Source organism: Equus caballus, chromosome 4 (assembly GCF_041296265.1).
Source record: "Equus caballus isolate H_3958 breed thoroughbred chromosome 4, TB-T2T, whole genome shotgun sequence".
In the NCBI taxonomy this organism is placed as follows: Eukaryota; Metazoa; Chordata; class Mammalia; order Perissodactyla; family Equidae; genus Equus; species Equus caballus.
In genome coordinates this window covers 88,218,740-88,242,717 of record NC_091687.1, presented here as the reverse complement: position 1 = coordinate 88,242,717, position 23,978 = coordinate 88,218,740, and the positions used below count along the sequence as shown (strand labels likewise).

The 23,978-nt window shown below is 37.8% G+C and overlaps 1 protein-coding gene across 15 annotated transcripts in view; it reads right to left on the bottom strand.

The window, feature by feature from the left end:
- Positions 1-23,978, bottom strand: part of AHCYL2 (adenosylhomocysteinase like 2) — a 168,807-nt gene that overhangs the window by 118,473 nt on the left and 26,356 nt on the right. For 6 of the 15 annotated variants that reach the window (XM_070265053.1, XM_070265051.1, XM_070265055.1 and 3 more), the window contains one exon: positions 2,538-2,684. The exons of the other annotated variants lie outside the window; for them this stretch is intronic. The gene's annotated coding sequence lies outside the window, so the exon portion shown is untranslated. Of the gene's footprint in view, positions 1-2,537; positions 2,685-23,978 lie in introns of those variants that run through there. 15 annotated transcript variants of the gene reach the window in all.

The following is a 23,978-nucleotide window of genomic DNA, read 5'->3' as shown; positions in this document are numbered from 1 at the left end:
TAAACTTTTTTTTTTTAGTTTATCATGAACTTTTTATACTATAGGTGAAGAGGTATAACATCATTTAAAGGCAAACTGTATACTACAAATGAAGATGTATACTACAAATCCTAAAGCAACCATCAAAACAAAACAAAACAAATAAGCCAACAAAGGAATAAAAGAGAATGATAAAAAATGATTAATACAAAATAAGACAGAAAGACAGAAAAAGTGGAACCAGAACAGATAGCACAAACAGAAAACAAATAGCAAGATTTAAACCTAACCATATCAATAACCACTTTAATATAAATGGTCCAAACAAGTCAACTGAAAGACAGCGATTGTCAAATGCATTAATAAGGCAAAACTCAACAAAAGCTATATACTACTACACAATTATTAGAATGACTAAAAATAAAGACTGCCCATACCAGATGGTGACAAGGATGTAGAGGAACTCAAAATCTCCTATACTGCTGGTGGGAATGTAAAATGGCAAAATCATTTTGGAAAATAGCTTGGCAATTTCTTAAAAGTTAAACATACACTTATATGATCCAACTATTACACTCTGAGATATTTAACAAAGAGGAATAAAAGCGTATGTCTACAAATACTTGTACACACATGTTCACAGCAGCATTATTTATAATAGCCCCAAACTGGAAATAAACCAAAGCCTGTCAACAGGTGAAAAACAAACTGTGGTCTAGCTGCACAAACAAATACTACTAAGCAACGAAAAGAAATGAACCTTTGACCACTCAACTACGTGGATGAATCTCAAATCAACAATGCTAACTGAAAGAAGCATAAGCCCGCCCCCCCCAAAAAGAGTATATACTACATGGTTCCATCTATATAAAATTCTAGAAAATGCAAACTCATCTACTGTAACATAACACGGATCAGTGATGGCCTAGGGAAGAGGTTAGGTGGTAGAAAGAGGCAGAAGACTTTAGAGGTAATGAATATGTTCTACACCCTAATTGTGATGACAGTTTCATAGCACCATACCTATGTCAAAACTTTTCAAACTGTATACTTTAAAAGAACAGTTTATCATATGTCAATTACATCTTTATAAAACTTTTAAAAATTCCATCTGTGCCTCCTTCCTACTGGGTAGATTTTTACTAATTCAATATACTTAATCACTATAGGTCTATTCAGGTCAATATTTAATGATTATAGGTATATTTTTATTCCTTCTTGAGTCAGTTTTAGTAAATTAGCTTTATTTCTAATTTCTATTATTATTTCTTCTTTGACCTATGAGTTACTTAGAAGTGTGCTTTTAAATTTCCAAATATATGAATTATTTTGATCATCTTTTGAAGAGAACATAGTCTGTATAATACTCATTCATTGGTTTTTTTGAGACTGGCTGTATGAATTCAGCATGCGTTCAGTTTTTTAAAAACTGCTTAAAAAGAAAGTACGTTCTCACCGACTAGGTACAGGGCTCTGTGTAGGCCCACCAAATCAAGACTGTTGGTTGTCTGCACAAGTCCTCCCAAATGTTTTGGGTTTGACCATCAATTACTGAGAAAGAGATATTAAAATTTCCTGCTTTGTAGATTTACCAACTTTTTCCTTTAACTGTATCTATGTATTTTCTTCCTGTATTCTATCTGTATATTTTGAGGCCACACTATTGGATACATACTGATTTGGAATTATTATAGTGTCCTGATCAATTATTCCTTTTATAATTTTTTGTGATGATGTTTAACTCTAATAATGAACTATGCCTTCAAGTTAATTTTGCCTACTATTACTCTGCTATACTAACTTTCTTATAGAGAGTTTTTTCATACCTTTACTTTGAATCTCTCTGATTCCTTAAGTTTTATTAGGTATGTCTCTTTATAAGCTGCATAGAGCTAGATTATTTTCTATTCAATCTGACAATGTTCCAGTTATCTATTACTACATAAAAAAATACCTCAAAACTTAGTGGTAAACAACAACCATTTTTATTATTCTCATGATTCTGGGGGCCAGAAATTCTAGCAGGGCACAGCAGAGACAGCATGTCTCTGATCCACAATGTCTCAGACCTCAAATAGGATGACTTGAATAGATGAAGATGGCTGGGATATCTCCAGGTGGTATTTGCTAGGGCTGAACTGTCCAACATGGTTCCTTCACTCACTCACATAGCTGACAGTTAGTTGATGCTGGCTGTTTGCTGGTACCTCACTAGGGCTATCAACCAGTGCCTACATGTATCCTCTCCATCTGGCTTCGGCTTCTCACAGCATGGTGGCTGGGTTCTAAGAACAAGTACTCCAAGAGAGAGAATTTCAAGAAGCTTAGGCCGAAGCTATAAGGCTTCTTTATGATCTAGCCCCAGAAGTCCCCAAAAGCCACATTCAACTAGTCAAGCAAGTCACTAAGCCGAGCACAGATTCAAGGGGAGAAGAGAAATAGACTCCACCTCTCAACAGCAAAAAGGGAAGAAACTGATGATGGCCACTTTGGAGACAAGCTACCACATACCGCCCTCTGGCCCCAACAAGTGCCTCCCACATGCAAAATACACTCACCCTCTCCTAAGACCTTCAAAAGTCTCATCTCATTATGGCATCAGCTTGATGTCCAGAATCTTGATATCTAATTCAGGTCCAGGTGTGATTGAGGCTCCTCAGATGTAGTTCCTCAGGTACAGCTACTGGAGTTTAGTTCCTCTTGATCTGAATAAAGAGACAAATTATCTGCTCCCACACACCCAACATACAAACATACAATAGTGAGACTGACTCAGGATCACCACAATAGATACTCTCATTCAAAATATAAGGAAACAGAAAAGGAACAGGAGACACATAGCAGTTATTGGTCCATAGCAATTCTGAAATTTAAGCAGACACAAATCACCAGTTCCTCGATTACAGCCCAGTCCTACTCCCTGAGAGTGATTCTCCATAACTCTTGGCTCCACTCTGAGTCAAACTTCTTTTTACATTAAGAGATGGTTAGTATTTGCAATGGAATTGCCTTCTCAGCCTGCTTCCTGCCTGTAGATGGCTGGAAGTCCAAAGGCCTACTTTCATTTTTTACTGTCTCTGTTTCTTTTAATCCAAGCTGAAGCTGCCTCTATTCTTAAAATTTTTTTAAAACCTTTAGATTTCCTATGAATCTTATAAGAGATTCACTCCAGTAGACAGAGCAACACTCACTTTAAGTTCTGTGTGAGGCTACTATAAGAAAACACCCTCAAGATCCTTAAAAGCCCTATAGTTTAAAAGAGTGGGTCTAAGGTATTCCCTTAAGATCTTAGACAACTTTTTTTTCCTGCTTTTTCTCCCCAAATCCTCCCAGTATATAGGTGTATATTTTAGTTGTGGGTCTTTCTAGTTGTGGCATGTGGGACACCGCCCCAGTGTAGCCCAACAAGCAGTGCCACGTCCACGCCCAGGATCCAAACCAGCAAAATCCCAGGCCACCAAAGCTGAGTGCATGAACTTAACCACTCAGCCACAGGGCCAGCCCCTAGACATCTTTTTATCTAGTTGAAAGGTTCTTGAGGCACTGCCTTAAATCTTACTGAAGTCTTAACAAAGGGATTTAGAGTTGCACCCTTGAGATCTTTACTTTGAGGCCATGTTTTATTGGCAGCATCATGAATCTTATCTTTGCTCTGAAGCCATTTCTTTAAAAGTCATTAGCCATCTGGAGCAAGTGGGGATGAGAAAATGTTTCATTTTCTAACACAATAGATCCTGCGTTAGAAATATTCCCAAGTTCTGCTTAAAAATGTAATAGTTCATTTTTTAGCTCATTCATTTCTCTAGTTGTACCTTATCATAGGCAGTTAGAAGAAGCCAGGTAACACTTTTCAACATTTTGCCTAGAAATTTCTTTAGATAAATCAAATTCATCAGAAAACCAAATTCATCAGATACATTTTCTATCTTCCGTGTTACCACACATGACAGTGCTAACAAGCCTTATACCACTATTTAACAAAGGTTCTCTTGTATCCAGCCTCCAGTAATACTTTTCTCACTGTGTTTCTCACTTTACTAATACTCTTCTCAAGGTCCCTCCAGCTCCCACCCACCACCAAGTCCCAAAGCCAGTCCAAATTTTAGGTTATAGCAGTGTCTCACTTCCAGGTACCTAATTCTGTTTCAATTATCTGTCACTACAAACTACCCCAAAGTTTAATGGCATAAAACTACAGCCATTTTATTATGTTTATAATTCTGAGGGTCAAGAATTCAGGCAGGATGAGCAGGGATGGTCTGTGTCTGCTCTATGACATCTGGGGCCTCAGGTAGGGTAGCTCTAATGGCTGAAGATGGCTAGACTGGGTCCCTATGCCTGGTGCCTGGGTTTTTCTCCACATGATGTCTGCTAGGGCTGGAATGTCCAAGACGACTCCTTCACTCACTCACATGGCTGGCAGTTGATGGTGGCTGTTGGCTGGAAGCTCAGCTGCGCCTCTCCATCTGGCTTGGGCTTCTCATAGCATAGCAACTAGGTCACCAGATTGAATGTTCCATGGGAGAGCATTCCAAAAAAGATGTTCACAGAGGCTAGACAGAAGCTACAAAACTTCTTATGACCTAGCCTTGAAAGTTCCAAAATGTCACTTCTGGCATTATCTATTGGTCAAACAAGTCACCAAAGCCAGCTGATATTCAAAGTAAGTAGAGAAATAAACTCGATCTCCAGGTGGGAGGATGGTGTACATGTAGAGGAAAGGAACTAACGTTGACTATCTTGGAAACGTGTTACAACAATCTGTCTTTAAACTGGTAAGTGTAATTCATTTATTTTAGTATGGTTACAGATACATTCAGATTTATTTCTACCGTCTTTTACTGTGCTTTTTATTTATCCTATCTTTTCTATAATATTTATCCCATTTTCCTTTCCTGCTTTCCATTATATTGAGCAAGTATATAAATTATAAGCTCAATGAATTATCACAAAATGAGACAGTTATGTAACTATCACCCAAGTCAAGAAATCCAATGTTACCAGCACCCTAGAAACCCTCCCCCCGCCCCATCACTATCCCTTCCCTCTTCTAGAAAGTTACTATCATGACTTCTAAGATCATATGTTAGGGTTTTCAGCTTTATATAAATGAAATCATATAGTAGGTACTCTTTTTGTGTCTGGCTTCCTTCACTCATCATTATCTTTATTCAGCCATGATCTTGTGCATAGCAGCAATTTATTCATTTCCATTGTTTACAGTATTTCATGAATATACCACAATTTATCCATTCTACCATTGATGTTGTCCACTGAGTTCTAAATTTTAATGACTATATTTTTTAAAGTTCTATTTTTCAAAAAACATTTTTAGGGCACCTTTAGCTGTAGGAATTCTATGTAGCCTAGATTGAGAATATTCCTATAAAGAAGTTTTGCGTTTACTTCAGCCTGATGCCAAAGGAGTGTCGCTGATTCAGGAACACTTTATATGTTAATTACTTGGTTTTAGGTTTCCTGAACTGCAGAGAAAGAAAAACATTCTAAAACAAAGTTACAAGAGAGCAAGTACATGGTAATAAATTCTCAGAAAAAACTGTTTCATCTAGAGCTCACAGAGTGTGGCAAACTTCCTTGACAGCTGTGTCACTGGACAGATGTTTTTCTAGACCATCTATTCAATGATGTGGCAACCTTTTGAGGAACTTAGCTTTCTAGAGGGAGACAGGATTGTCTCCTGTTCCTGTTATGGCTGTTAAAACAGAAGCCTCTTAGTTACCCAGGGCAGCCACAGCTTTAGTTTATGTACTCACCACTTTGGTTTTTAATTCTCTCTTCATTTTTTGCCCCTGAGGATTTTCCTTACTTTTTTTTTAAAAGCACAGCTATAAAATTTAAAATAACATTTATTGTATTTTATCTGGCATTTGACTAGGAATCTTGAGTGCCCTTTTTGCCTTTTGTCAAATGTAACACATATGACAGGAAAAAAACCCGAAAGGCCACAGGAAGAGGAACTCAAAGAGAGGAAAAAAATTAAAAATTTTCTGCCTTTTATCACAGACAGGACAAAGTACTCAGATCCAAGGTTATCTGCACTAAGAAGATTGACTCTAACTAAAGGAATGCACATACTTTACCATCCTATCTGAATCTCTTTGGTAACTAATGGAAGAGGACACTAATCAAGTAGGTATACCAAGGCAGTTCTAAACAAAACTGACATTATGTTAGGAAGGCAGAATCCTTCAGTAAGCGTGACCCAGATTATACAATGAGGAAGGGTCTAAAGGAACTGAGAAATGAAGTATTAAGATATACCTAACAGTCTCCTGATGGTCTTCATTTTCTTTTCAGTAAACTTTTGACCCCTCTCCTACCAACTACTGTCTAATTACATAAATCTGCAGGAATAAAGAGGGTCTCAGTAAAAAAACTTTACATCAGGGGCTGTCCCTGTGGCCGAGGGGTTAAGTTCGCGCACTCCACTGCAGGCGGCCCAGTGTTTTGTCGGTTCGAATGCTGGGCGCAGACATGGCACTGCTCATCAAACCACGCTGGGGCAGCATCCCACATGCCACAACTAGAAAGACCCACAACTAAGAATATACCACTATGTACCGGGGAGCTTTGGGGAGCAAAAGGAAAAAAATAAAAACAAAACAAAAAAAACTTTACATCAGTAGTGTAAATATAAACACTATTTAGCTAGAAAGTGAGTAGTTTAGGGGAGAAAATGCAAATAAGAAACAGTAGATGAAATTCAGACACTGGGACAATATCAACAAAGAACATCTTTCAATAATCCATAGATCCATGTAACAATACAAATTATTTATTTGATATATACTATGTACAAAGCATTGTATTAAATGATAGGATATAAATACAAAATAAGAATCAAGCAAATTTATCAGGCAAGATAGAGTTATAAACACTATAAAATTTAACGTGACCTCTGAAAATAGAGAACACACAAAAATCATTTAGGAAGGGAAAAACTTTAAAAGTCAAGAGGTCTACACATATTGTGTGATCCCATTTATATGAAATGTCCAGAACAGACAAATCTATAGAGACAGAAAATAGATTAGTGGTTGTCTTGGGGTGGGGTGTAAGGAGTAGGGAATGACTACTACAAGGTTTCTTCCTGGGATGCTGAAAATGTTCTAAAATTACATTATGTTGACGGTCACACAACTCTGTAAATACACAAAAAAAACCACTGAATTGTATATCTTAAATGAGTGAACTTTATAGTATGAAATTATATCTCAATAAAGCTACTTTTAAAAAGTCAAGAGGTCTATTTATTTTCAAAAAGCTAGAACATTCTACCGAAAGAGGAATTCAGCCATCAAGAAATCTTCAAGATCTTTTTTGTTTGTGTGTTTAAACAAAGGAAAGATTCAAGCCCAGCATTAATGCTGTCTCCAAAAAAGCACAAACCCTCCAAAACTCCCTAATGTCTCCTTCAAAACTGCAGCATTTTCATACCTAGATCTTTCTACCTGGTTATATATCACACTATTCTGCCAAGTTGAACTTCTTTAGGGTCTAGCTGATAAAAAAAAGATCCTCAAGACAGCATAGGGATTTAAAAATCATCCTATTAATTGCTAAATTCAGACTACGAAATTATTAGTTTAAATTAGAACTAAGAGTAAAAGGGGAGTAGATCAAAATAGCAAGTTTTTCTAAAAGGTCTTCAAAAGAAATTATTTCTCACTTTCTTCTCTCTCTAGGTATTTCCCTTCATCAATTTTTTCTTAAAACAGATAATTTGACATTTTCAGTGCTTTTTCTCCCACATCATAGGGACTGAAATAAACAGGTGGTACTAGCATTCATCTAATAAGACTAGAAACTCATCCTTCTCTCATATCACAAACAGCACCCACCCCAACACAGAAATGTCACCAAATTCCATCAACTCTATCATCTTTTATTAGATCTCCTCTTTCTCTATTTCCTGAACTACAACAGCCTGACTGTTTTCTTTGCCTTCAACACTAGCCTCAACCCCACTTCCAATATATTATCCACTCTAACATTCAAATCTAATAAGGCTCAAGTGAACTCAATAAACTGGATGGCTTACACACACTCTCACTCTCTCCTTTCTCATACTTTAAAAATTACAAAAAAATTTCTCTTCCACATTCTCTTGCTTATCTTTCCTTTAAAACTTTTATTTACATCTAAAAGTAAAACTATGCTATCCCTGTTAATACAAAATCATCTTTGTTTCCTACCTTTTATAGCATTTATAGTATTTATTACATCCTAATTTAAATAAATTATTACATAATTTATTAATTCTACTCTATTATAGTATGTACTATATTTTATTCAGCTTTGGATGCCTCCTCCCCACCATTCCCATTCCAGCATCTAGCTCAGTATCATTATTAGATACTCAATGATATGAGTCATTTATCCAGATAGGGTTACCCTGATAAAAATATTATGTCCATCATGCTACCTAGACCTCTGTGAGATAACACTTGAGTCCAGGGCTCTTCAAAGGTCTGATTCTTCAGCATTTCCTGTGATTCTGTGAGTTACTCCTATTATCCTTATAGTATCCTCCTTCCTCCCTGCCTCCCCATCCCTTTCCTTTTTCGCTTTAGTCAATTTGCAACCAAGAAGCCTGACTGATAAAGGCTGGGACATTTTGTAACTGCTCTCGACAGACACTTGTTTGTTGAGCAAAATAATGAACGAATGTACTGAAAGCCAGTTAAATGTGCACTGAGAAGGAAGAAAAGGATACAGAGACAAGAAACAATAATACATTGAAACAGGAAGATATTGACTACACTTACATTAGGTCACTGTGCCAATACAATTATCCTCATTTTGGACAACTTTTTCCTGTTGGTCTCATCCTTACAGTTGTTCTGGCTAAAGCCTTTGAAGTCATCCTTAACTTCTCTCTTTCTTTCAAACACTCATCAAACTCATTAGCATATCCTATTTGCTCCACTTTCAAAATATATGCAGAATCTAACCACTTCTCCAACTTCACTGCTATCATCTGGTCCAAACTATCATCGCATTTCATCTAGTTATTGCAATAACCCCCAAGTGGTCTCTCAGCTACCACCCCAACCTCCTTTGGTCTATTCTCAACCTTGCAGCCAGAATGATCTTGTTAAAACTTAGGTCAGAGCATGTCACTCTGCTCAACCTTCCAACAGTGTCCTATCTCATTTAGAGTAAAAGCCAAAGCCTAAAATCCTTAATATGGCCTATTAAGACCATATATGATGATCTGTATCCCTGTTACCTACTGGCCTCATCTCTACAACTCCCCCTCTCATACTCTACTCCTGCCACACTCGCCTCCTTGCTATTCCTTAAAATATACTAGCATACTCCCCCCTCAGAACCTCTGCACTTGCCATACTTTCCGCCAGAAAACTATTTCTTCACTCTCTTATAAAAAGTAGCTCCTTTAAGGTCATGCCATTCAACTACGTCATCTCTTCCAATCATGTTACTGCCATCTATTAAACTCCTCTCTCTCAGATTCTAGTCATCCTAAATTCTACCATTAACCTGAGTTTATCAGATGAAAGGTAAGTGGACGATGTTGGGTGGGGCTTCTGGGAAAGCCCTTTTTTGTCTTTTGTTCTTCCTCCTTCTTGCTGGTTGTAATACACAAATAATGCCTTGATCTCCAGCAGTCATCTCGAACCATGAAAGCGTCCCTAAGGACGGAAGCAACAAACTAAGAATGATGGAGCAAAATGACAGGAGTCTGGGTCCCTAATCTTTGTGGAGCTACCAAACCAAGCTTGTAAGGCTTATCTATGTATTTTTTTCTTTCTTTCTTTCTTTCTTTCTTTCAAGATTTTATTTTTTCCTCTTTCTCCCCAAAGCACCCCCGTACATAGTTGGGTATTTTTAGTTGTGGATCCTTCTAGTTGTGGCATGTGGGATGCTGCTTCAGCATGGCTTGATGAGCGGTGCCATGTCCGCGCCCAGGATCTGAACTGGCAAAACCCTGGGCCGCCAAAGCAGAGCGCACGAACTTAACCGCTCGGCCACAGGGCCGGCCCCTATGTATTTCTTTATAAATAAAATATAGTACGTACATTCTGAAGGTTACAGTTGATTAGAATTAATAAATCATGTATATAACTTTTCAGTATATAATAAATATCATAAATGCATTGAGTAGGCAACTAGAAGTTCTACAACACTTGGTGATTTCAACAAGGCATATGGGTGACCAGTGAAGACCTTGGCCTTCAATTTCTTTCATCTTATCTCTAATGATGTTCTCCTCCATTCCACCTCAGCTAACCACTACCAAGGCAACCACACCCCAGATCTTATCATCATAGAAATTGTTCCATCTCCAAAATGGCTAATTTGGGGTATCCTGCTCTCTGACTTCTATTTTTAGCTTACTTGTTTAAGTACTCCTACTATGCTCTTACATTGACTTTAGCTCACTGATCCTTTTACTTTCAATCTCTTAGCCACTTCCTTTATTCCTTTTCCTTCTTATCCATAATTTCTTACCCTTACACTCCCTGAATCATTTTAATAACCCTCTTTACATCCTCTGAGCTCCAAACCAGTATATCCAATTTGTCTACTAGCCATTTCCATTTAGACATTCCACAGACACCTCAAACTCAGCACGCCTAAAATTAAGATATCTTCTCCAACCACCTGTTTTACCTCCTATGTTGGTGAATGGCACCACCATCCACCTAAATGTCCCAACTGGCCATTACTCTCTTCCCTCTCTTTCACTCCTCCCCACAATAACCAGGAATTAATTCAACCTCTGGAGAAACTCTAAAAAGTCCATCTAGATTTTTCCAATCCCACTGCCAGGTCTCTAGTTTGTATTTCCATATCTGAAAGAGATTAGTAATCATTTTTTCTGCATAAGGTATTAACTGTTCTTCCTGCTTCTACCCTGAGGCTTTCTCCCCATTCTCCATACTGCATCCAAAGTAATCTAAAATGCGAATCCGATCATGGCACTCTCCTATCAACTCAGAGACACGAAAAAGTTTCAGGAATCAGGGCAGCATAAGGAGTGCAAAAACTAAAGCTGCCAGGACATTTTCTGGTCTCTCATTTTTCTGCACACTACTAGCTTCATTCCCTCAGGTTACTTTAAATTACTGGGAACACGGCCATCAGCAGCTCCAGGGTAATCCCAGAAAGCAAAAAAATAAAATTCAATACATGTAAATAGATTCTATTATTATTCAAAATATTCACTGTACCTCCCTGGTGGAGGATTAGACATTCCTGCCTAGTTGATGTCAAGCTTGGCTTCTAGTAAGAAATCAACTAGAATACTAGTAAGAAATCAATTTTAATATTAGTTGATGATTAGTTGAGTTTAGTTGACTATAAGCCCGAGATGAGCCTTCAGTGTGAAGTGTCAGCTTAAAAGCTTACACAAATTCAGTTAATAAAATAATGGTACAGTGACCTGAACAAAGAAGAAAATCACTTGGGATCAGGCAATTCCCTGAGAATTACAGAATATGAGAATTTGGAATATGACTTCTTGTAAGTGACAATGAGCACAGATAATAAATCCAGAACAACTAAGAGAACCAGGAATGATTTCCTCAGAGAAGATCTGAGGTAGAAAAAGTAACATCAGAACTGTTTCCAAGTATTTGAATGACTCTTATACTCAAGGGCAGGAGTTACGCTTTTAAATATTTTATATCCATTCCCTATGCACAGAGTTCCAAGTTTTGCAAATAACAAATGCTTGAATATTTGAAATGCCAGATCAACTCACCTGTTGACAGCTAAGCCAACAAAGACAGTTGTTATACAGGAGTATCTGATGTGATCTGAACCACAATTCAACAAAAGGGTAAGGATGGAAGAAGGAAACTTAAAAACAAAAGTAAAAACATTTAAAAGCCTTAACTGCAGCAGGCAACCTGGGATAACTGAGGCATATTATCCTAAAATTTAGAATTTCTGTCTTACACCAGATGATATTCTTGGCCATACCACTAGTTATATTTGTTTCCTATGGTAAATATTTCCCCACAACAGAAAGAGTCATTGTTTTCACTCTTCCTTTACAAAGAGAAAACTGAGGCTGATGGAAGCTATTTGCTTAGCACCAACAGCATGACAATGGTTAATCTTGAATAAGAACCCAAAGCTTTTCACTCACAAGCTCTTTGTTAAAACCACTGGACTCATTAGGGAGGTAGTAAACAAGTACAGTACTTAACGCAGCAAACTCAACCCATTTGGTAATATTTTGGTTTCACTTTTATTACTCCCCTCTAGTCATTCAATCGCTAAATCCACAAAGAGTAAGACTACATTAAAAGTCTTAAACATATAGAAAATTTTATTTTTTAAAGCTTAAAGGCTAAAACAAAAAATTAAGATTGAAACCAAGGATTTGTCTCTTTAGTGCTGCTTAAAGAGTAGACTTGGCACTATCAGTTCTACCATAAGCCAAATCTTGGCCAACAGGGTATACTAGGCACACACCATACCGTTTCTCTGGAAACATAAGTGGCTTCCTTCATGCATCATAGATTTGGTGCAGAGCTGCAGCAATGTTAGTGCCAGAAGGCAGTGAGAAAAAGGTAATGTTAGTAAAGGAAAAAGAAGTCTTCGTGTGTATAAAGAGGATAAGCACATCAGAGATTCATTTTGTTTTACAGACATATTAAAACATGCTGTTAGCTTCTCAGAAAACTAAAGGAAGGCTGGAGTGGCATAGGACTCGACTGTGTCCAAGGAGCAGCTATATCACGATTTTAAAAGCAAAATGCTAGTCAGCTCCAGTTGCAAAAGCTGTAAAGGAATGCCTTAACAAATGCCCACGCTCTCAACTTCCTTCCCAAGGAGGCTCATTTGCATCACAATGGTTGCCAAGGTTACTTTAATTCCTTCACAGCTCCTTTCTCCAGTTGTTAATCTGGAGCACCAGCCTGGGTGGTACAGTTAAGAACCAAAAACCTCAATTGACGCTAACTCAAATCTCAGGCTACCCAAAAGTTCATGACCTACAAAAGGAAAGTAGTTCTAGCAACAAAAATTGCAGAAAGGTAGGGGCTGTTTGTTTCTACACTCTATTCTGCCCAAGACCCTACTGCTGCCTCAGGGAACTCCAGGAGTCAGTATTTTCATCTGCCCTAACCAGAGATTCTTGCAAGAAAAGCAAGATAAATAACAAATTTTGTAAAGGATAAGGAATGGATCGAAGGAGTGACTGCTTTATGCCAAATATTTTTTCCCTTGCTTTAAATTTAAAAAGGCCATTATCTAAAAGGACAACAAAAAGTCTCTCTTACGACTCATCACTATTATCTTCTAAGAATGACAACATATAGTACTGACTATACAAGGAGTACCTAAACCAGACATAAACAATGAAACTAGTATATTCTGTATTAAAACAACAACAAAACAGAACACATAGTAACAGAAAAAGTAAAGAAAGGAAATAAAGACCAAACCCAAAGGTAGCAAAACTGGGAGACATAAGGGTAGTGACTCTGTAGATAACCTCCTAGTCAGCCAACAGATGCTTCAAAGAGCACCTTACTGCAGAAATGAAGTGTCACGTTTACATATTTATTTTGTTTATTCTCTTTTATCCCCACTACCATCACCCTCAATTTAGGCAATCATTGTAATGTATTTAACATGTTTACATGTTTTCTCACAAACTGTGTAATGTGTTTTACTTACATACATTTTTTAATTTATATAAATACTGTTGTGTTAGATATTTCAGTCTGTTTCTGTTTTTATTCAGTACCACTGTTTTTAAGATCCACCATGTTACCATGTGCACATCTAGTTCATTGCTTCAAACTGCTAGATAATACTCTGTGGTATAAATCTATCAGAATTTATCCATCATTGGGGAAAGAGTATGGACAACAAGACTGTTTTCCATAAGCACAAATGACCACTTATGGATCCATGTAAGCATTTCTTTCAGATGTATAGCTAGGAAAAGAACTGCTGAATCATGGGGTATAGCTAATACTATAGTCTGATTAAGTACTACCCTCCGAAATGGTTAGACCAGTCTACACTTCCACCAACAAGGAACTTAGTGTAACCGAGCAGCCTCTACTTACCAGGCACTGGACTAGGCACTCTAAATCCTTTTTCTCCTATACAACCTCATCCTTTTCAGATAGTCTTTGCCCTTTTTGCTTTTCATATCAGCTGTCACCATTTCAGAAAAATGAAGCCAAGACTTCCTCCCTTGCTTTTCCCTGTCCATCAAATTCCCTATTCTACTCTAATGATGCCTTAGGCTGCCAAGGCCTCGACTAATCACGAAGCTTATGAAAAAATCAAACAGCAATTGTTATTTCATTATTTATTTATTACTTTTTTAAATGAAACTTTTTTTTTGTGGCAGGGAAAGAGTCACCCCGAGCTAACATCTGTTGCCAATCTTCCTCCCCCCCCCCACCCCACCACCCCGCTGCATGGCTGTATATCCTAGTTGTAATTCCTAGTTCTGCTATGTGAGCCGCCACCAAAGCATGGCAAGTGACAGACAGGTGATGTGGTTCCACGACTAGGAAATGAACCCGGGAAGCAGTTAAAGCATCGAATTTTAACTATTAGGCCACCAGGGCTAGCTCAGCAAATCTTATTTTAAGAAGGTTTAATTCTCAAAAAGTCATTAATTGAGGTTTACTGGTTACAGAGAACACTACAAAATTCCTTTTGTATCCATTTCAGAGCCATTCCTATTTTTCTCTGAGGATTCTATAGTCTATTTTCATTCAACTTTTTGGGAAGCCTTTGAGGAAAAGCTCCATTTCTCAGAACTCTTTGCTTCATACATAAAATAAGGGGAGCTGGATTACAATCAGTGTTTTCAGTCTATATTCTGGAACACTAGGGGCACCTGTGAGGTGGCTCAAGAGGATCATCTCAAGATAAAAGGGAGTTACCTACGCCTCTTCAATTACAACAGCACAATAAAAACTTTTTATCCATAAATTTTGTTTTCTCCTAAGAGTCAGTTTGGTGAATCAGTCCTGTTTAAGGAAAGGTTTACTCACACATTACCAGTTGGGAGTGTTAACTGGGACAACCTCTATTGTGTTTGGCGATAACCATAAAATAAAAATATATACATACCTTTTGAACCAGAAATTCCACTTTTTAGAATTTATTCTTCAGATATTCACATACGTGTCCAAAACATATATACAAAGATATTCATCACAGCTTTGTTTGTCAGGGCAAAATACTGAACACAACTTAAATAACCATGACTACCCAAATGATTATATAAATTACGGTACATCCATACAATGGAATATTATATAGACTTTAAAAACAACAAAGTGGCTCCAAGATATATTGGAAAGTGGGGAAAAAAGCAAGATTCAGAATGGTGTCTATAGTATACTAACTTTTGTATGTATTTTTTTTGAAGAAGATCAGCCCTGAGCTAACATCTGCCACCAATCTTCCTCTTTTTGCTAAGGAAGACTGGCCCTGAGCTAACATTCACTTCCATCTTCCTCTACTTTATATGTGGGACGCCTACCACAGCATGGCTTGCCAAGCGATGCCATGTCTGCACCTGGGATCTGAACTGGCGAACCCCAGCCTACTGAAGCAGAACGTGTGCACTTAACCACTGCGCCACAGGGCAGGCCTCCTTTTGTGTATTTTTTTAAAGGATACATACACTTGTATATGTACAGATGACACATGAAGGATAAATTAAGAAATTAAACAGGGGCTGGCCCTGTGGCCGAGTGGTTAAGTTCATGTACTCCATGTGGCCCAGGGTTTTATCAGTTCAGATCCTGGGCACAGACCTAGCACTGCTCATCAAGCCTGCTGAGGCAGCATCCCACATAGCACAACAGGAAGTACCTACAACCAGAATATACAACTAGGTACTTAGGGGGGCTTTGGGGAAAAGAAAAGGAAAAAACAAAAAAAAGACTGGCAACAGATGTTAGCTCAGGTGCCAATCCAAAAAAGAAAAAAGAAATTAAATATTCTGGGGCCAGCCTGGTGGCATAATGGTTAGGTTTGCACACTCTGCTTGAGTGGCCCGGAGTTTGCGGGTTTGGATCCCAGGCGCAGACCCAGACACCACTCATCAAGCCATGCTGTGGCAGCATCCCACATACAAAGTATAGGAAGATTGGCACAGATGTTAGCTCAGTGACAATCTTCCTTAAGCAAAAAGAGGAAGAATGGCAACAGACGTTAGCTCAGGGCCAACCATCCTCAAAAAACAAAAAAGGGGGGCCGGCCCAGTGGCACAGTGGTTAAGTGCACACGTTCCACTTCTCGGCAGCCCAGGGTTTGCTGGTTTGGATCCTTAGTGCAGACATGGCACTGCTTGGCAAAAGTCATGCTGTGGTAGGTGTCCCACGTATAAAATAGAGGAAGATGGGCATAGATGTTAGTTCAGGGCCAGTCTTCCTCAGCAAAAAGAGGAGCATTGGCAGTAGTTAGCTCAGGGTTAATCTTCCTCAAAAGAAAGAAAGAAAGAAATTAAATATTTTGGTTGCCTCTAAGGAGGACAATCAAGTGACTAGAAGACAAGAGGTTTATTTTTGCTATATAATCTTTTTATATCTTTTTGAATTTTATACCATGACATGCATAATCTATTAAAATTTTGGGTGTTTTTAAAGATTGACTCCTGAGCTAACATCTGTTGCCAATCTTCTTTTTTTTCTTCTTCTTCTTCTCCCCAAAACCCCCCAGTACATAGTTGTATACTCTAGTTGTGAGTGCCTGTGGCTGTGCTACGTGGGATGCTACCTCAGCATGGCCTGATGAGCAGTGCCATGCCCGTGCCCAGGATCCAAACCAGAGAAACCCTAAGCAGCCAAAGGGGAGCAGGTGAACTTAACCACTCGGCCACAGGGCCAACACCCTAAAATTTTTAATTTATTTACCACACTAACAACCTATATTACCTTCTAAAGTTTCTTCTAGCCCCCATATTCTGATTATAACACACTGACTTCCAATTAGTATTTCTTTCAAGTAATCAGGAAATCGAAAATAGTTCAAGGGTAACAAGAAAGCAGCTTTCACTCAGCAAGGTGGATGTGTCTACACAGGATGATGACATTAAATTTAGTCTTGGCACTGCCTTCTTCTTTCAAACGTATTTCCTTCTAACTGGATCTCACCTTATTTCTTACTCATATCAACTTCCTTTGAGTTCAGCAAACCACGTCTATCAAATGAACTGCTTTATCCCTAAGAACTGCTAGAAAAAATAACATATTCATGTAAATAACAGATGATAGTATCTATGCAGCTCATAATGTATTTATCTGTAATTACTTTTGAACAACACTCTTCAACAGATAGCCACTAGCCACACTTGAAACATGGCTAGTCCAAATTCAAATGTGCTACCAATACATAAACCACACCAGATTTCGAAAATTTAGTACGAAAAAAGAAGTAACTTATCTTAATTTTCACATTGATTACATGTTGAAATGATAACATCTTGGATTTACTGGGTTAAATACAATATGTTGGTAAAATTTTACCTGTTTCTTTTTACTTTTTAAAATGTGGCTACTAGAAAATTTAATTCTACCATATTTACTAATTAATTAGGGAACTCTGCTGCATTTCTGATTAACTCACACTCCACAAAACACTATTTTAAATTTTCACTATTTTACTCTGAATCCTTTTCCTCTTCCCCTCTTCAGCCGATGTATGACCTAGCCTCAGAAAAACAGAAGGGTAGCTTTAATGCTGCTTTCAAGTCTATTTACAAAATTGTATTTTCTTTTAAGTAAAGCTTGCAGATAAAATTGTTTTGGCCAGGTTAAATGAAAAGTGACCCAGGGCTTAATGAACACTGATGGCTTTACAGTAGTTTGGTGCAACAAAGAGACCCAAATAGAAAATTAAGAGACTTGGGCTCTAATTTCAACAAAATTGCTATTTCTTTGAAAAACATTAACAACGTACCAATCAAGCACAAAATAATTCAATGTAAAGTAGCTAGGTTTTTTTCCTCATAGTTTTGAGGGAAAAAAACAGTAATAGCTTCCCTGAAATTAATGTTATATTAAGAAGTCAGTTTACTTCAAACTCTATTTCACTATCAAATAAAATGATGGATTTAACTGGATTAAAACATAGAAAGGACGATACAAAGGCAAAATTATAATACTGTAGAATAATAATGTAATTTTGCCAATACTATTCTTCATCCTGTCCATTAATGATGGTTGGTACCCAAGCTTCTCTCACTAGCCTTCTTTGTCCTCTCTTCAATCCTTCGAAGTATAGCTACCATTATGATTAGGACCTTCATGATAACTTCCAAAAGATTTCTTGACTCCTTCCTCCCATTTCCACTCTGACTCCAGTTCTAACTATCTATAAGACCTCTTCATTTAGATGTTATCCTAACATTTCAAACACAAGACAAAGAGCTGAACTTGAGTTCTTACTCTATAATACTTTAACCAAGTGCTCATATTGTGATTTTTGTCAAATAAGCATTTGGTTGAAGTATTATAGAACAAGAGCTCAAGTTCAGTTTTTTACCTTGTGTTTGATTTGACTAAATCATAATATTTAAGCAGAGAAGATACAACTATAAACTAAGTTTGTTTCTTATTTTTCTAATTCTGACTTTTTACCCCTCTGAAAATTCATGAAACATAAAAACCTAGATAAGTATATTTTGAAACACTTGCATTCTAATCTCTGCTCAAGAATACAGTTATGCATCGCTTAATGAGGGGGTATGTTCTGAGAAACGCATTAAGAGATTTCATTGTTGTGTGAACATCATGGAGTATACTGAAGGGGAACAAAATCTGCCACCCCACAATATATCTCTTTGAAATGAGGATTATTTTATTTATTTATTTTTTTAAGATTTTTTTATTTTTCCTTTTTCTCCCCAAAGTCCCTCGGTACATAGTTGTATATTCTTCGTTGTGGGTCCTTCTAGTTGTGGCATGTGGGACGCTGCCTCAGCGTGGTTTGATGAGCAGTGCCATGTCCGCACCCAGGATTCAAACCAACGAAACACTGGGCTGCCTGCAGCGGAGCGCACAAACTTAACCACTCGGCCACGGGGCCAGCCCAGAAATGAGGATTATTTTAGGTTGATTATTTTTAAGACACAAAAGACTTAGAAAGTTTTTCTTGTTACCTCCCCCTTAACTGCCTAAAAGAATTCAGATTTAAAAACCTGCTTCAGGGGGCCAGCCCCAGGGCCAAGTGGTTAAGTTCTTGCACTCTGCTTTGGCTCTGATTCACCAGTTTGAATCCTGGGCATGGAAATGGCACTGCTGATCAAGCCATGCTGAGGTGGCGTCCCACATGCCACAACTAGAAGGACCCACAATTAAAAATACACAACTATGTACCGGGGGGCTTTGGGAGAAAAAGGAAAAATAAAATATAAAACCTTTAAAAAAAAAAAAACAAAAAACCTGCTTCAGGAAGTGAGCTATCACCTTAGCATAATATAAACTAGGTGGCTGACAGGGAGGAACCTAGAAAAGCCTGTTTGTTGGGCTCCCCTCTGAGCTCTTCTGTTTCTGCGTGGCTAAACAAATATTTGTTTTCTAAACATTTTCTCCTTTGCACCTACCTGTAAATTGCCTTCCTTCCCTTTGAAATCCCTGACTCTCCCTACCCCCAACATCTTCTTTTGGCTTTGGCTGAGGATGGTATTTACGCTGAGGGCTTTGGCCATTTTGGCCAATTACTTGGTTTTCCTGGGTTTCTCCCATGTATACATGTTGATAAACTTTTGTTTTTCTCCTGTTAATCTGTGTCATGTCAATATAATTCTTAGACCAGCCAGAAGAACCTAGAAGGGTAGAGGAAAATTTCTTCCTTCCCTACAGTACTTATACAAACCTTGATGGTATAGCCTACTACACACCTGGGCTATACAGTACTAATCTTATGGGACCACCATTGTAAATGTGGTCCGTTGTTGAGTGATGCGTCATCATGTGGTGCATGACTGTATTTCCTTATTATAATCTTATAACTCTGGAATTATTTATATTTACAGATACAGAAACTCAGATGCTATTTTGGCAAAATGCAGCATTTGTTTTTTGCATTTACAGCTGTCTGCTCTGGAGCCTTGAACAAGTACTAAGTACAGTGCTTAATGGCATTTAACAAACATTAATTGAATTTCATTTTATTCGGCCTTTCCATTAGTAAACTACAATTGCTTACCACAGTGCTATTGTAAAAACTAATTCACATTTATAAGTGCTCTAAAGAGAGTATTCTTTGATACTCTGCTACATCTTGGCAAGGATCCAAAATTCCTAGGGTGCCCTTCCTTTTCTTCCAAGATTGGGACAGAAGCTTCAGGAGTCTAATTGTGAGTCCCAACATACCCATCACCTTTGCTCCCTTTAAGCCAACAGCCCTCCTGCTGAGTCTCTCAGTCTTCAAGTGGAGATACATATCTACCATAATCTCTGCTACATATTTAAAGAACAATTCTGGAGAAAAAGAGTAGATCAAATTGTAAAATCTACAAAGTAGATTTTAAGCCAAAGGAGTCTTAACTAATTTAACACGATGTTCTTGAATAAAACCAGTATTGTTTTAGAATTGCCAAGTATCATGATGTCACTATGTACTACACACTGTTCTTGTTGTCACTGTCTAGCCAGAGAGCCTGGAAACCCATGGGCTCTTCCCAAAGGCTTAATTATCAGTGCCACAGGACAAAGAATCTAACCAAGATTCATATAACAGCTGAAAAGAATACTAAAGTTTCTGTGTGTGTGACTGCATCGGGGATTATATTCATTTAAAGGACAGAGGTTATTGAGTTGCAAAGGGAAGAGAAGTACGCTATAAACCAATGGTCCATGACTGGGGTTCAGGTCTATAAACACAAACATTTATTAAGTACCTATTATGTGCTAGCATTAAATTGTGAAAGATCCACCAACAGCAATACCTAATGAAAAAAAGGTCAGCTAACCAAACAGAAGACATTAAAAGACACTACCCCAAGAGAAGGAGAAAAAAGTCTCACTCAATGACTTCTGGGATATGCAAAGGATCCTAAAGACAATAAAATTTGTAAGCCATTATAATAACTCAGAAGACAGTGTGACAGGAAAAGAATTTAGGATTGGTTGTGCAGATTAATGGGTGTACTCAAACAGGAAATAATTATTTTTGGATATCATCATTATCAACCTATGTGAGTTATCATCATTATTAATGGGATTCAGAACATACTACCCCCAAATATGGCACCTTGGCACACTGAATATCTAAGGCCTTGCTAAGTTTCCCCCAGTTTACTACCCTTAGCTCAAACCCTTTTGTCCTATTGATGCGGATTAAGGCTGCCCCAGCTAGAGAAGCCCAAGGTGACCTGGCCTACATGCCAAACTATATGACCTGGTGGATTTTTATGGTATGAATTAGGGCTGCCCCAGGGAGAGAAGCCCAGGGCATCCTCACCTACATGCCGATCTATATGGCCAGATTCGTATCTAAAGTTATATGACCGCACAATAACCAGACCCCATCTGCACTGAAATCATTTAATGACTTTTTACATCATCTTTTCTTTTTCCAGTAAAAATAAGTCATGTACCCATGCCTTATAAATTTAGCCCTAACCCTCAACTCAGGGCAGCAGCAGGAGCTCTGACTGCCCATGGGTCCTGTCCCCATGCCTGCAGCTCTTCACTGCCCATGGCTCCTGTCCCCAGGCAGCAGCTCTTTACTGCCCATGGGTCCTGTCCCCGTGCTATTCCGTACTATTCTCTAAATAAAAGAGCACCACTGCCAGACCTTGAGAGCCCAGAAACCTTTCTTTCGACTCCTCGGCTCACCGACCCTGCATCACTATCACATTTTGAAACAACTTTTCACCTTTCATCAAAACCAGTATAAAAATATTCAGGTTTAACCATTTCTTTGAGTTTTCATTTCCTTATGAAGGCTCTCACCTCATGTAAAACATATTAAATGCCTTATTATGCTTTTCTCTTGTTAATCTGTCATTTGTCAGGTCAATTTACAGGGTCCCAAGCAGAGACCCAAGGAAGGTAGAAGGAAAAATAATTTTTCCTCCCTTACAATTTTGGCAAAGATGAAAGGACAGCCAGGAGACCCCACTCACCCCAGAGGCTACAGTTAAAAATCCTGGGACAACTGGCAAAAGCCAGTGAAAGGTAAGAATTCTTACCAAAGTCAGCCTCCCAGATTTCTGTCTGCAGTGTCTGCTCAAGAGAGAAAGGTGAACTTCTCCTTGTCCCTTTTTTCCAAATTCAGATGAGCAGGAGAAAAACATTTCTAATAATCAGTTCTTTGGATTGTGACTCTTATGAATTTGGTTTTGGATACCCTTGGGTTATTGATCCTTAGCATCCCAGAAATAGTCATTGTTTTCCTTCATTGTATCTCTGTCTTTTGTATACTTTGTCATAGGAGGTTCTTTACACTACCTGCAAAAACAGCAAGTCTACTTTCTCAGCCTATCTTTGGAAGTAATTCTGGATTTTGGAGGGGTCTGTATCTTTTGCAACCTCTTTGGGGACACTTTTTGCATCCATATTTAAGCCATAAAAAGGTTTACTGGCCTGGAGTGACATTGAAATAGGTATACTTTTAAAAATTTGGACTTTTATTTCTAAAAGGATTTTTAGACAGCATAAAATGTCCTATTGGTACCTATAGGAAGATAAGAGTGAAAAAAAAGAAAAAGAAAATATACAGGAAAATGCCTGGGCTGGTCCGAAGGAAAAAAAAAATTCCCTTAACAAGATTAGGAGGCAAGATCAGACTTAGAGCAGGCTCAAGATTTATGTTAACACTGATAGCCAGAAAACAGTTTTGGCAAAGGCTCAGAAAATGTACAGGCCTTCCCAGACTAAGCTCCTTGCAATATTTTGGACTCCCACTGCAAAGAATTCATTCAACTGTTTTGTACTTCAAAAAAAAAAGAGAGAGAGAAAGAAACAAATAATAATTACCCTAGATTTCTGATAATAAGCAAATATGCTTCTGAATCCCTTCTTTGAGAAAACTTACATCCTTTCTCTGTGTCTTTGAGATGTAAATTTTCTACCCTATCTTCTCTAGGACCTGAGAGCCAACTCTCTGAAATGCAAACTTCCAAGGAGATAACTCTTCCGTCCCAACTCAAACGAAAAAAAATGAAAGAGGCTTTATGGAAACAAACTGCTACTTGACCTGTTTCCCCAGAGTCCTACACCCAAAATTTAGTCCAGAGCCTCCATAAGGGTATTTATCAAGGACAAATGCAAATCTTAAGTCTTCTCCACAAATATTGGTTAAAAAAAAAGAGCTTTAGCAATCATTGAGCAGGTAACCTTAACTTGTTCCATCCGCCAGAAACACATTCGGATTAAAAAATAATAATAAAGATGAGAATCAACTCTTACATAAATTAGTGAATTGTGTGCTTATGTATTTATACCTAACTCATGACTAAGATGTAAAATGAAAGTTATAATATCTCTGTTTACAAATGTCTGTATGTTTTTGCATGTTCATGTATGTGCGTATGTATGTTATATATCTGTAATCGTTTCCTACCTTCACATGGCATTACCAAATTAATTTATAAAATCCTTTAAAGGAGTTTTATTCAAATTGGCCTAGGGGACAAATGAATGCTTATATAAAAATAAGTATTCCTAAACTCTCAGAGACACAGAAACAAATTCGAATGCTCTTTTGAAGTTCTTGTGATCTGGGATAATCTTTGGTAAAAAAGACTTTAAAATTTTTGGTTTAATGAAAACAGGTATATCTTTAGAGTTGTCAGCATTAAATACAATGCAGATAGACAATTTTTTCTGCCTAGATTTACTAGCCAACAAGCTTATGTTATCTCTACTAGATGTTTAGGATTATAAAACTATAAATCCAGCCTAAGAACACAATGTACAACAAAAATGAATTTCTTACTGTATGTCAAACAAGGCAGTAAAAAAAAAAAACAAAGCCATATATTTAATTTTTTAGGTTCCTTGCTTCTG